The sequence below is a fragment of the Euleptes europaea genome, chromosome 18 (assembly GCF_029931775.1).
Source record: "Euleptes europaea isolate rEulEur1 chromosome 18, rEulEur1.hap1, whole genome shotgun sequence".
In the NCBI taxonomy this organism is placed as follows: domain Eukaryota; kingdom Metazoa; phylum Chordata; class Lepidosauria; order Squamata; family Sphaerodactylidae; genus Euleptes; species Euleptes europaea.
Genome location: NC_079329.1, coordinates 12,127,769 through 12,133,768, shown reverse-complemented (window position 1 = coordinate 12,133,768; position 6,000 = coordinate 12,127,769).

Genomic DNA, 6,000 nt, shown 5'->3' with positions numbered 1-6,000 from the left:
CACCTTAGAGACCATCAAAATTTTTGGGGTATAATAAGCTTTTGAGAGCCCAAGCCTGGTATTTGACACAGGGAGCTTTGACTTTTGAAAGCTCGTACTCTGAAAATCCTGTCTGTCTCCAAGGTGCGAATGGACTCGAATCTTGCTGTTCTACTGCATGCCAATACGGCTACCCTCTGAAACTATCTGATGTAAGATGGTTGGCCACTGTGTGAACAGACTGCTGGACTTGATGGGCCTTGGTCTGATCCAGCATGGCCTTTCTTATGTTCTTATGCATGCCATTGCCCCAGGGGCTTACAAAGCCAGGCACCCACCTGAGTCTATCAAGGTAATCTCATCAGCAAATTCAAGTCTTCCTGAGTGCAAAATCTAATTACTGTCAAGCAGCCAGGTGAGCTGATTTGCTGACCTTCCCCAAATGTCTCCTAGCCTACCTGCCTGTTCCAAGCAAAGAGGAAGCCTCTACCCTGCCAGACCTTTTGTCTACCCTGCCTGGATGCAATCCCCTTTTGTCACCTTTCTGAGACCCCCCCCCCCTAACTCAGAGCCAGGAAATCCATAGATTCTCATCTTGGATTCACCCTGAATTCCTGGACATTATGCCTTTGAAATTATTTTGTGCTGGCTTCTACAACTCTTTGCTGCGCTGCCAGCCAAAACTGTGCAGTCTCACCCTCCCCACTTGCACAGAGGCTGCCGACTCCACTTTTCTTTCTCTGGGGTCAATTATGCATGGGAGTTTTACCTGAGGTTTGTTGCTGGCTGGACCCACATTTTCCTGTTGGGAATCTATGCACCAGCAGTCTCCAAGCTCAAACCAAACCCCTGCCCCTTTAAATGCTGCTTTGTAATTGGCTTACTTGTAGTGCTTACTGTAAGAGAAAATCCCCCCCAACCCAATTGCCACATAAAAAACATTTTAAGAACAACAACATAAAAAACGCAGCAATCTGAAAGGGGGGGGAGAAATCCAAACCTTGGTTTTTGAAAGCCTTTCTTCTGCTCAGAAAGTGCTCTGAGGAAGCAGGAAGCATTTCAATCCCCACCTCTTTACGTGCTGCTTTGAAATAGGCTGTGAGAGAATCCAAGCTTGGGTGCCCCGCACTTTGAAGTAAGCATGGGGATTTCACCCGGGCTTTGGTCAGGGAAGATGGAAGAGTCGGACATTGTGAGGGCTGGCAGCGAGGTCATCTCTAATGGACAAAAAACTCATGCATAACTCCAAGGAACAACTGAGACAAACCAGGAGCAGACGTGAGTGGAAGTACCCATGCATAAACGACCTGGGACTTTGGGACATTTACTTGCAGCACAGGAGCACCCCCTCTACTGCCTGACCTTATTTTTCTCTGGAAGTTCTGCCTAAAGCCCCTATTCTCAACCTGTGGTTAGGGTTGCCAGGTCCCCCTTCGCCACCGGCGGGAGGTTTTGGGGGGCAGAGTCTGAGAAGGGTAGGGTTTGGGGAGGGGAGGGCTTTCAATGCCATAGAGTCCAGTTGCCAAAGTGACCATTTTCTCCAGGTGAACGGATCCCTATCTGCTGGAGATCAGTTGAAACAGCAGGAGATCTCCAGCTATTACCTGGAGGTTGGCAACCCTACCTGTGGATCGTTAAAACATACTAGAAGTTAGGGCGATTTTGGTATCCCAGGACTTGCATCATTAGAGGAAAAGAAATGGAAGTGATGGGAATATTTCTCTTTAGCCATTTTTGGGGGGTTCTTTGCATCTGTACATGGGGTGGGGGGATAAAGATGGGTCCCCAAATATGGAAAGGGGAAGTGATTGTGCTGTCCGGGACCCTACTTCCACCGAACAAATGCTCCCATATTTCCAGATCAAGGTATCTGAGAAGCTATTATTGACTGTGGATTCGGAGATGCATCTGGAGATTTTGTACCAAGTATCCAGCAGGCAAGTGGTATAGTTGTTAGAACGTTGGTCTACGATTGGGGAAACCAGAGTTCAAATCCTCACTTAGCCGTGAAGCATACCATGTGACCTTGGGACAGTCACACACTCAGCCTAAGTTGTGAGGAAAAGAGAGAGGGGAAGGAAGTATTTTCTTTCATACATGAGTGAAGCATTTACTCACATTGTCTCAGTGAAGGATTTCATGACATCTTTCCTCTCCTCTTACACAGTCCTCTTTCTATGACTGAGATTCAGACTATTATGAGTGGGAAAAATTATATTTTTAAAACCACCTGATTAACTGTTGATGGCATAAGGTATTTGGAAATATACATAATTTCATATTGAAATAATTTAATATAGATTACTAAGCATGGGCCTGGACCAATTTCAACCCCCTCCTCCAACTGGGAAACTGAAAAGTCTACGCCCTTGGTTTACAGATCTATTTCCATTAGGGACAAAACTCTCAAAAACTCTAGTCTGCTTACAAAAGTTGAAATTGAAATTCTCCTTATTCTGAACAAAAAAAAGCAATATTCCTGATTACTGATACTGTTGAAAGTAAAAATTTACAGAAGTGATGGGTTGGAAATTATTTAATCCTGAGGGCCACCTTTTTCACAGAAAACTCCTCCAGCGCTGGAGTACGTATTTCCAGTATTTAAGACAACAGGTAACTCCCCAGAAGGGCTGCTGTCTTCTCTTCCATCTTTGTGTGCATATGGAATACTGTGCTTGCCCCTGTCAAACTTAATAAGCACATAAGAACATAAAGCCCTGCTGGATCAGACCAAGGCCCATCAAGTCCAGCAGTCTGTTCACACAGTGGCCAACCAGGTGCCTCTAGGAAGCCCCCAAACAAGATAACTGCAGCAGCACTATCCTGCCCATGTTCCACAGCACCTAAGATAATTGACCTGCTCCTCTGATCCTGGAGAAAATAGGTATGCATCATGACTAGTATCCATTTTAACTAGTAGCCATGAATACCCTCTCTTCCATGAACATGTTTTTCTTCCTCTCCCATAATACCAGAACGCGGGGTCATCTGCTGAAGCTGGAGGGCGAGAGATTCAAAACAGATAAAAGAAAGTATTTTTTCACACAACGCATAGTTAAATTGTGGAACTCCCTGCCCCAGGATGTGGTGATGGCTGCCAACTTGGAAGGCTTTAAGAGGGGAGTGGACATGTTCATGGAGGAGAGGGGTATTCATGGCTACTAGTTAAAACGGATGCTAGTCATGATGCAGACCTATTCTCTCCAGGATCAGAGGAGCATGCCTATTATTTTGGGTGCGGTGGAACACAGGCAGGATGGTGCTGCTGCAGTCGTCTTGTTTGTGGGCTTCCTAGAGGCACCTGGTTGGGCCACTGTGTGAACAGACTGCTGGACTTGATGGGCCTGGGTCTGATCCAGCAGGGCTTTTTTATGTTCTTATATGCTTCTTAAGCTTGACAGGGGAAAGCACCATCACTGCACATATTCTTTTATTTTTAAGAAAGCAAAAACTTTCCCATCATCTGGAAAAGGCCTTAATGTTCTTATATTTGCAGCAGCACGCTGGTCAAGCTTGGTCACATATGAACCACCAAGGAACCATTCGATCTGTCTCTTCTACTTTACATCCCATTGAATTTCTCAAAAAGACGACGCAGGGGGTGTCATTTTTTTTTTCCTTCTCAGTACACGCTGTGCCCTGAAAATTCATGTGTCGTTTGGGCTGATGGGAAGAGACGGCTGTCGGGTTTGCTGAGCCAGGTGACAAGCCAAAAAAAAAAAGCAAGTCTAAGGGCACAAAAGTGAACCTTGTGGAGAAAAGAAAAGCATTTCTGCGATGGAAAGAGGAATCGGCGAGGGAGGGAGCCGTCATGACAAGGAGCAACGGCTGGAGGATAAAAGTCAGGATCGACAGTGCGCATCTATACCCCAGACTGGCGCCTTTCAGAATTTGGAATCACTAACTCTCCACTTCCACTTCAAGCTAACAAAAATACAGTTTTACTTCTCATGGTCGCTGCGAGAAAGAGCAAACCTAAATAGCGTGAAAACAAACCACAGCGTTGTCTAAATATTCACAAGGCAGGGGGAAATTACAGTGGTCAAGGCAAGGCATCCACACACAGAGAGCCTTTCCTTCATGGCTCTGAACGCTCCTGGCCTCTAGTCTCACGGTTTGGGCCAACAACTACCCAACTTTTCTCACATTTACCTCAGCCTTCCCTGCATTGTTGCTTTCTTACCCTTCCTGAGGTGCAGTGTATAGACACAGTGTAGGGTTTATGCCGATAAAGGTTGTGTGTGTGTGACACAGTGTAGGTTCTTGTCGGTTATCCGGGTTGTGTGACCGTGGTCTTGGTATTTTCTTTCCTGACGTTTCGCCCACACACACAACCCAGATAACCGACAAGAACCGATGAACTCTGACCGTGAAAGCCTTCGACAACACAGTGTAGGGTTGCCAGCTCCGTGCCCGGAAATGCTTGGAGATTTTAGGGGTGGGTCCTGGGGAGGGTGAGGTTTGGGGAGGGGAGGGACTTCAGTGGGGTATAATGCCATAGAGTCCACCTTCCAAAGCAGCCATTTTCTCCAGGGGAACTGACTTCAGTCACCTGGAGATCAGTCTCAACCCCAAGCGATCCCCAGCTACCACTTGGTGGTTGGCACCCCTAACACAGTGGTCTTCCTTTGATACCCAATCGCAACTGACAAATTCAGTTTTACTGCAATATTCAACTGGAGCTTTGAACAAGCGTTCTGAAGCACCGACCATATAAAGGACAACTGCCCATTTGATGAGGAAGATTTGCTAGGTGGGACCGGGTTGCCATCTCTGGGTTGGGAAATACCTGGAGATTTTTGGGGCGCAGCCTGAGGAGGGTGGGGGTTGGGGAGGCACTTCAATATCGTAGAGTCCAATTGCCAAAGCAGCCATTTTCTCCAGGTGAACTGATCTCTATCGCCTGGAGATCAGTTGCAATATTGGGAGATCTCCAGCCGCCATCTGGAAGTTGGCAACCCTACCACCAAGACTTTAATTGTTTTACCCCGAGAAACGTTGGGGCCTAAACCTGCTTCAATGTTATTCTGTTGGATCTGGGACACCAGGTCCAGATGGGTTCTGAAATTAGTTGAGCGTGGAGGGAAGCATCTTGTTCCAATCAGAAGCATTTTGACTTGCCCTGACAATTTAAAAGAACCCCATGGAGGAGAGAGGGAGAGGGAGCCAGTATGGTGTAGTGGTTAAGAGCAGTGGTTTGGAGCGGAGGACTCTGATCTGGAGAACCGGGTTTGATTCCCCACTCCTCCACATGAGTGGCAGAGACCAATCTGGTGAAGTGGAATTGTTTCTCCACTCCGCCACATGAAGCCAGCTGGGTGACCTTGGGCCAGTCACCCTCTCTCAGCCCCACCCACCTCACAGGGTGTCTGATGTGGGGAGGGGAAGGGAAGGTGATGGTAAGCCGGTTTGAGTCTCCCTTAAGTGGCAGAGAAAGTCGGCATATACAAACCAACTCTTCTTCTTTTTCTTTAGTTCCCCACTGGGGAGAACTAAAGGTGAGGTATAAATGAAGTAAGTAGATAAATAATAATAATTAAATCTGCGTTTTTTTAATGACTCCGTTGGGGTGCCTTTACCCAGACTTCATTATTGCTTTTGATTAAGTGCCACTTTCAACTCAGTAGTACCAGAAAACCTGTGACTAAAATGAAAGAGGATCTCTGTAGGTTTACAAGCTGTGTGCGCTCCATAGGAACTGCAGGCTTCCTCAATGCTCACCTGGGATCTCCTGAGAAGGTCAGTAATGGAAAACCAGCCCATCTGTCATTTACAAGCTTCGCTGTTTGCAGGAAGGTATTAGGTGTGTCAATGGAACTTTTCTCAGTTCACGGGTACTAACAGTGCCTCCAAGAATGCTCTGCCATGCACAGAGCGAGGTCCCTTCATATTAGGGTTGCCAACCGCCAGGTAGCAACAGGCGATCTCCTGTTAATTCAACTGATCTCCAGCCGATAGAGATCAGTTCATCTGGAGAAAATGGCTGCTTTGGCAATTGGACTCTGTGGCGTTGAAGCCCCT